General features: G+C 40.1%; 1 protein-coding gene across 3 annotated transcripts in view; it reads right to left on the reverse strand.

The window, feature by feature from the left end:
* LOC139538768 (ganglioside-induced differentiation-associated protein 2-like) overlaps nucleotides 1-8,737 on the reverse strand; it is a 47,317-nt gene that overhangs the window by 9,977 nt on the left and 28,603 nt on the right. The gene's annotated exons all lie outside the window — the stretch shown is intronic.

The following is an 8,737-nucleotide window of genomic DNA, read 5'->3' on the forward strand; positions in this document are numbered from 1 at the left end:
ACCTATGATAAAAATTACAGACCTCTACATGCTTTGTAAGTAGGAAAACCTGCAAAAATCGGCAGTGTATCAAATACTTGTTCTCCCCACTGTATACACAGTCAAATAGTCTCTCACAAGTTACAATACAGAACTAAATGGGTTCACAAGCAATCACCTCCCAGTCTTAGAAACATTACAAATAAAATGCATCCAGCTTCTAGAAATGTCATTTCTACTGGTGATCCTAGCAAGCGTTTGTTAATAAGATGCTACCTCCAACATTGATTCGATCCACTGTTTCAGAGCAGGAATGGCATGACCCGTGCAAATTCCTAATTTGTTACATTAGGTAACTCTGTTCTATTGCCCAAGAGACATTCTGGGTGAAACTGGAATTGTTAACCCCAACCATTCCTCCAGATATTTCAAAACATCCTTCCAGACAGGTAGAACTAATGTTAATTTCCATATTGCGTGTAAAAATGTCCCAGTGTCTTTTTGACATTTCCAACACAGAGAATTGTTGGTCAGCCCCATCCTATGAAGCCTTGTTGGGGTCTAATAAAACCTATGTAGTATCTTATATTGAGTAAGTTTCCCCCTGTCTTCCCTTATGTTCCTCCCTGAGCTGGACAAGATCTTCAAAACAGGTATCATCCTCAATTTCACACTTTAGGTCAATTTGATATATTGTTCTGAGGTGTTTATAGTCTTTACTCTGCAGATGATGAAATATTGAGTAGAAAATGGCTGCTTTATGTTTGGGTAATTCCAAATACTCAGCTATTGGGTTCTTTCCTGGATTTCATTGATAGCCGGTTAACAACCATTCTCTCAATTGTAAATATTATTTCCAGAAATGTCCCTCGTCTCCAACATCCTATTTTTGTACCAAATCGGAGTAGGACATTAAAACATCTTCATTGTACAGATCACCTATAGTATGAATTCCTTTCATTAGCCACTGTTTCCAGTACACAGCCTTCTTTCCTATCCGTAGCCTAGGATTGTGCCACAATGATGAGTATCCTCGTTTTAGATGTGAAATTCCACATATCTTGTGTACTGTTCATACACCTCTGAGTGTAACAAAATTGAGTTGGGAGTTTCAATAGACCTCTCCTCTGTAAGACTATGTGACAGAGTATCAACAGAGGTGAAAGGATAACTTAGAACAGGAATTATTGTTATGCAATCCAAGCCAGCATCCCTATGCCCCAAAGCTTCGGCAATTTAGCCATTTCAAATTATAAATTGTAGAATTTAACATCTGGTAAAGCCAAGCCTCCTACATCCCTTGGTGAGAACATTTCCTTCATATTAATTCTGTGTTTTTCCCTATCCCACAAAGTATTTAGTTAATTTGTCATGTTGTTCGGTCTGGAATATTCATAGGTAACAATGCAGAGATATAATAAAATTGTGGGACCACAACCATTTTAATCACGTTGATCTTTCGACATAAAGTTACCTTTTCCTATTTTTCTAAATTGGTCTTAATCTTGAATCGTAGTGGCTCAAAATTTTGGTCTCTTCACTTGGTCCAAATTTGAGCTTAACCTAATGCCCAAATATTTAATCCAAGTAGGAACCCATTTGAAATTAAATAGGGTAACGGTTCCAGAGTAACATATGGCATTAATTGGCATTGCTTCCGACTAACTGCAAGATGGCGCTGACAGAGATGGTCGCCTCGCTTCGAGTCCTTAGGAAACTATACAGCATTTTGTTTTTTTATGTATTATTTCTTACATTGTTACCCCAGGAAATATTAAGTCTTATTACTACATACAGACAAACTGAGCAACAGCACCTCTTCAACCTCAGGAGGCTGAAGAAATTCGGCTTGTCACCAAAAGCACTCACAAACTTCTACAGATGCACAATCGAGAGCATCCTGTCGGGCTGTATCACCGCCTGGTACGGCAACTGCTCCGCCCACAACCGTAAGGCTCTCCAGAGGGTAGTGAGGTCTGCAGAACGCATCACCAGGGGCAAACTACCTGCCCTCCAGGACACCTACACCACCCGATGTCACAGGAAGGCCATAAAGATCATCAAGGACAACAACCACCCAAGCCACTGCCTGTTCACCCCGCTATCATCCAGAAGGCGAGGTCAGTACAGGTGCATCAAAGCAGGGACCGAGAGACTGAAAAACAGCTTCTATCTCAAGGCCATCAGACTGTTAAACAGCCACCACTAACATTTAGCGGCCGCTGCCAACATACTGACTCAACTCCAGCCACTTTAAAAATGGGAATTGATGGAAATTATGTAAAAATGTACCACTAGCCACTTTAAGCAATGCCACTTAATACAATGTTTACATACCCTACATTACCCATCTCATATGTATATATACTGTACTCTATATCATCTACTGCATCTTGCCATCTTTATGCAATACATGTACCACTAGCCACTTTAAACTATGCCACTTTATGTTTACATACCCTACAGTACTCATCTCATATGTATATACCGTACTCTATACCATCTACTGCATCTGCCATGCCGTTCTGTACCACCACTCACCCATATATCTTTATGTACATATTCTTTATCCCTTACACTTGTGTGTGTGTAAGGTAGTAGTGTGGAATTGTTAGGTTAGATTACTGTTGGTTATTACTGCATTGTCGGAACTAGAAGCACAAGCATTTCGCTACACTCGCATTAACATCTGCTAACCATGTGTATGTGACTAATAAAATTTGATTTGATTTGATTTGAAACTACCTGCCCTCCAGGAGACCTACAGCACCCGATGTCACAGGAAGGCCAAAAAGATAATCAAGGACAACCACCCGAGCCACTGCCTGTTCACACCGCTACCATCCAGAAGGCGAGTTCAGTACAGGTGCATCAAAGCTGGGACCGAGGGACTGAAAAACAGCTTCTATCTCATGGCCATCAGACTGTTAAACAGCCATCACTAACTCAGAGAGGCTGCTCCCCACATTGAGACCCAATCAGTGGCCACTTTTATAAATGGATCACTAATCACTTTAAACAATGCCACTTTAATAATGATGTTTACATATCTTACCTTACTCATTTCCTATGTATATACTGTATTTTATACCATCTATTGCACTTGCCTATGCCGCTCGGCCATCGCTCATCCATATATTTCTATGTACATATTCGCATTCACCCCTTTAGATTTGTGTGTATTAGGTAGTTGTTGGCAAATTGTTAGATATTACTGCACTGTCGGAACTAGAAGCACAAGCATTTCACTACACTCTTATTAACCTCTGCTAACCATGTGTATGTGGTCGATAAAATTTGATTTATTCCAATTGATTTTGTAGCCTGCCATACTAGAATATGATTCAATACAAGTAAGTAATCGTGGTACAGACCGAAGAGGATCAGAGACCAGCAGTAGAATATCACCTGCATACATAAGTAGCTTGAATTATTTTCCTCCTCAATGTACACCCCTTATTTCTGGATCTGTTCTTATCATTGTTGCAAGAAGCTCTAAAACTATGGTGAACAGGAGAGGGGAGAGCGAGCAACACTGCCTTGTGCCTCTAGAAAGACTAAAAAACGAGACATAATTCCATTTGTAAGTACTGATGCTTTAGGATAGAGGACCCTATCCATTTACAAGTCAGGTCCAGAACCACATTTTTCTAGGGTTCTTAAGAGAAAAGCCCACTCTACCCTATCAAATGCCTCCTCAGAATCTAAGGAGACAGCAGCGATAAGAACTATATTTGATCGGTTTAACCACATGAGATGTAAGAGCCTCCTCATATTATCACTTCAGGTCCTGTTCTTAATAAATCCTACTTGGTCACTATGTATAATATTAGGTAGTTCCTTCTCTAAGCGTATCGCAAGGCTCTTAGTAAGAATCTTACAATCCACATTAAGGAGGCTGATAGCGCTAAAATTCCCAGGTTCTGTAGTATCTCAATCCTTTTTAGGAATCAGCGATATCAAAGCCTCATTAAAGGTGTCCGGAAGGGAGCCATTTTTAAATGCCTCCTGGAAAAACCACTGTCAATACAGGTTTAAGAATGTCAATATACTTTTTATAATATTCTTCAGGAAGGCCGTCCAGACCCGGTGATTTCCCTGCTTTCATAGATAAAATGGCAGCTCTAACATCCTCTTCTGTTATAGTACAATCCAGGTCCTCTACCTGGCTATCTGATAATCTAGGTAATTCTGTACCCATATCTATAGGGCTCGCTGAGGAGGATGTGTATAAATTAGTGATGCACCGATATTACTTTTTTGGCAGATACCGATATCCAATTATTTACTTGCCAAAAAAAACAATACTGATATTTAACATTTTAGCGGCCTTTTAAGCATTCCAGTACAGTTAAATAGTTGAAACACACACATGGATGCAGCGGTCTAAGGCACTGCATCTCAGTGCAAGAGGCGTCACTACAGTCCCTGGTTCGAATCCAGGCTGTATCACATCCGGCCATGATTGGTCCCATAGGGCAGCACACAATTGGCCTAGCGTCGTCCGGGGTAGGCTTACATTGTAAATAAGAATTTGTTCTTACATGACTTGCCATGTTAAATAAAAGGTTACACACACAAAAAAGTTATTTTGTTGGCATTTATATACACTACCGTTCAAAGGATTGGGGTCACTTAGAAATGTCCTTGTTTTTGAAAGAAAGGCAACTTTTTTGTCCATTAAAATAGATCAGAAATACAGTGTAGACATTGTTAATGTTGTAAATGACTATTGTAGCTGGAAACAGCAGATTTTTTGTGTAATATCTACATAGGCGTACAGAGGCCCATTATCAGCAACCATCACTCCTGTGTTCCAATGGCACGTTGTGTTAGCTAATCCACATTTATCATTTTAAAAAGGCTAATTAATCATTAGAAAACCCTTTTGCAATTATGTTAGTACAGCTGAAAACTGTTGTTCTGATTAAAAAAGCTATAAAACTGGCCTTCTTTAGACTAGTTGAGTATCTGGAGCATCAGCATTTGTGGGTTCGATTACAGGCTCAAAATGGCCAGAAACAAAAGACCTTTCTTCTGAAACTCGTCAATCTATTATTGTTCTGAGAAATGAAGGCTATTCCATGTGAGAAATTAACAAGAAACTGAAAATCTCATACAACGCTGTGTACTACTCCCTTCACAGAACAGCGCAAACTGGCTCTAACCAGAATAGAAAGAGTGGGAGACCCCGGTGCACAACTGAGCAAGAGGACAAGTACATTAGTGTGTCTAGTTTGAGAAACACATGCCTCACAGCTCAACTGGCAGCTTCATTAAATAGTACCCGCAAAACACCAGTCTCAACGTCAACAGTGAAGAGGCAACCCAGTGATGCTGGCCTTCTAGGCAGAGTTGCAAAGAAAAAGCCATATCTCAGACTGGCAAATAAAAATAAAATATTAAGATGGGCAAAAGAACACAGACACTGGACAAAGATATGGCTTTTTCTTTGCAACTCTGCAGTTTCTGTTTTCAGGCTGGTTGTATTGGTGCTAGCTACAGTTAAAATTGGAAGTTTACATACACTTAGGTTGGAGTAATTAAAACTCGTTTTTTAACCACTCCACAAATTTCTTGTTTTGGCAAGTCGGTTAGGACATCTACTGTGTGCATGACACAAGTAATTTTTCCAACAATTGTTTACAGACATATTATTTCACTGTATCACAACTCCAGCGGGTCGGAATTTTACATACACAAAGTTGACTTTGCCTTTAAACAGCTTGGAAAATTCCAGAAAATGATGTCATAGCTTTAGAAGCTTCTGATTGAGTCAATTGGGGGTGTACCTGTGGATGAATTTCAAGGCCTACCTTCAAACTCAGTTCCTCTTTGCGTGACATCATGGAAAATCAAAAATCAGCCAAGACCTCAGAAAGAAAATTGTAGACCACCACAAGTCTGGTTCATCCTTGGGAGCAATTTCCAAACGCCTGAAGGTACCACGTTCATCTGTACAAACAATAGTACGCAAGTATAAACACCATGGGACCACGCAGCTGTCATACCACTTAGGAAGGAGACGTGTTCTGTCTCCTAGAGATGAACGTACTTCGGTGCGGAAAAGTGCAAATCAATCCCAGAACAACAGCAAAGGACCCTGTGAAGATGCTGGAGGAAACAGGTACAAATGTATCTATATCCACAGTAAAATGAGTCCTATATCGACAACCTGAAAGGCCGCTCAGCAAGGAAGAAGCCACTGCTCCAAAACCGCCATAAAAAAAGCCAGACTATGGTTTGGAACTGCACATGGGGACAAAGATTGTACTTTTTGGAGTAATGTCCTCTGGTCTGATGAAACAAAAATAGAACTATTTGGCCATAATGACCATTGTTATGTTTGGAGGAATAAGGGGGATGCTTGCAAGTCGAAGAACACCATCCCAACCGTGAAGCACGGGGTGGCAGCATCATGTTGTGGCGGTGCTTGCTGCAGGAGGGACTGGTGCACTTCACAAAATAGATGGCATCATGAGGATGGAAATTTATGTGGCTATATTGAAGCAACATCTCAAAACATCAGTCAGGAAGTTAAAGCTTGGTCGCAAATGGGTCTTCCAAATGGACAATGACCCCAAGCAGACTTCCAAAGTTGTGGCAAAATGGCTTAAGGACAACAAAGTCCAGGTATTGGAGTGACATCACATAGCCCTGACCTCAATCCTACAGAACATTTCTGGGCAGAACTGAAAAAGAGTGTGAGCAAGGAGGCCTACAAACCTGACTCAGTTACACCAGCTCTGTCAGGAGGAATGGGCCAAAATTCACCCAACTTATTGGGGGAAGCTTGAGGAAGGCTACCCAAAACATTTGACCCAAACTAAACAATTTATAGGCAATGCTACCAAATACTAATTGAGTGCATGTAAACTTCTGACCCTCTGGGAATGTGATGAAATAAATAAAAGCTGAAATAAATAATTTCTCTTCACTATTATTCTGACATTTCACATTCTTAAAATAAAGTGGTGATCCTAAATGACCTAAGACAGGACATTTTTACTAGGATTGAATGTCAGGAATTGTGAATAACTGAGTTTAAATGTATTTGGCTAAGGTGTATGTAAACTTCCGACTTCAACTGTAGGTACCAAGGTAAAGCTAGCTTCCCCAGAAGTTACGGTCGAACAAATGATGCTTTATTACCAAAGCGCTACTGAAAATACATCGTTCGTGGCCGGTGTTTGCAGACTTTTATACAGCTTTGACAGTGCTACTGTATCTTTTTTGACTTGCAAAGACCCAAATGGCATTCCATAGTATGCATGTCGTGAAGCTAATAGCAGTGGCGCTATTGCTGTGTAACTCCGGTAGGGCAACATCTAAAAAATAGCGGACTTGGTAGTGTGTACCGGTGTTCGACCAGTCGGCGAAAGCCAACATCACCCACGACAGAGAACGGTTGATTGTCAAGGGCAATGAATTCCATTATCTTGGCTTTAATGGATTTCGGCCTTTGAGTTGTCGTCTCGCTGAAATTTTCAAATGACTGCTCGACCCACACAGCAGACATTGTGGGCTAAGTTAGGAACGCTGTGTTGCACGTGTAGTGCAACATTTTGTGTGTCGTCATTACGTCATGTACCTATGTTATATAGGTATGCACGTCAGCTTTGACATCGGTTTTGCACATCGGCGTTAAAATAGACATCGGCCGATACCGATGTTGGCATTTTTAGTTAATATTGTCCGATTCCGATATGTTCACCTATACATCGTGCATCCCTAATATAAATCTTCATAAAAACACACTCTCTCTCTTTGGATGAGGTCACCATCTTATTGCCCTTCTTAATTGCTGGAATTATGTTAGAAGTGTTCAGCATTTTTAGTTGTCTTACCTAGTAGCCTGCCTATCGTCTCACCTCCCTCATAAAAACTGGTTTAAAAAGTATAAAAACAGTACATATTCTGCCTTTTTGTTATCCATTACATGTAACTGAAATTTCAATTTGCAGGCAGTTTGAAATGTGCCATCTGTAAAATGTCTGGTCAAATCCCTTCCAAACCACATACTCGGTGTCTAATATTTTTACTGCTTCAACCCTTCCGCTCTTCTTTTTGGACGCATGTGCCATTATTTTCCATCTAAAATATGCTTTATAGGTTTCCCATACTGTGAAACTCTTTTCAGTTGAGCCTATGTTGATCTCAAAAAAGGATGTAAGATCATCTGCTAACGATTGGCTAAATATCTCATCTTGTAATAGCATGGTCTATATCAATATGTAACTATACTATAGCATGATCTATGAGGGCAATGGGCCCAATCTTGCAATGAATCACGTTATTAACCATGAAATTATCTATTCTAGTGTGTGTCTTATGACAGTGGGAGAAAATAGAGAATATACCCATCATTAGGATGGACTAATCTCCGTATGTCTGTAAGGCCCATATCTTCTGCTAGCATATGTATTGCAAGTCTATCCTTTGGCGTGGAGTTACTTGTAAATGTACTTCTATCAATCATATCAATCATCACTTGGTTGAAGTCTCCAGCAAGGATGATCTGCCCCTCCATATTTCCCAGTATAACGTTTACCTCATGGGGGGAAAAATATATATATATCAGTGTCCTCATTGTTGGGAGCATATATGCTGCATACCACTACATTAATCCCATTTATAAGAGCCTCAATGCAGATAAGCCTGCCAAACTCGTGAGAGTGGTGCTTCAAAATTAAGTATTTTGTTTATCAGAATAATCACCCCATTTTGAATTAAATGAGCTATGATAAACTTCTGCAAC

This window comes from Salvelinus alpinus, chromosome 14 (genome assembly GCF_045679555.1).
Source record: "Salvelinus alpinus chromosome 14, SLU_Salpinus.1, whole genome shotgun sequence".
Lineage (NCBI taxonomy): Eukaryota > Metazoa > Chordata > Actinopteri > Salmoniformes > Salmonidae > Salvelinus > Salvelinus alpinus.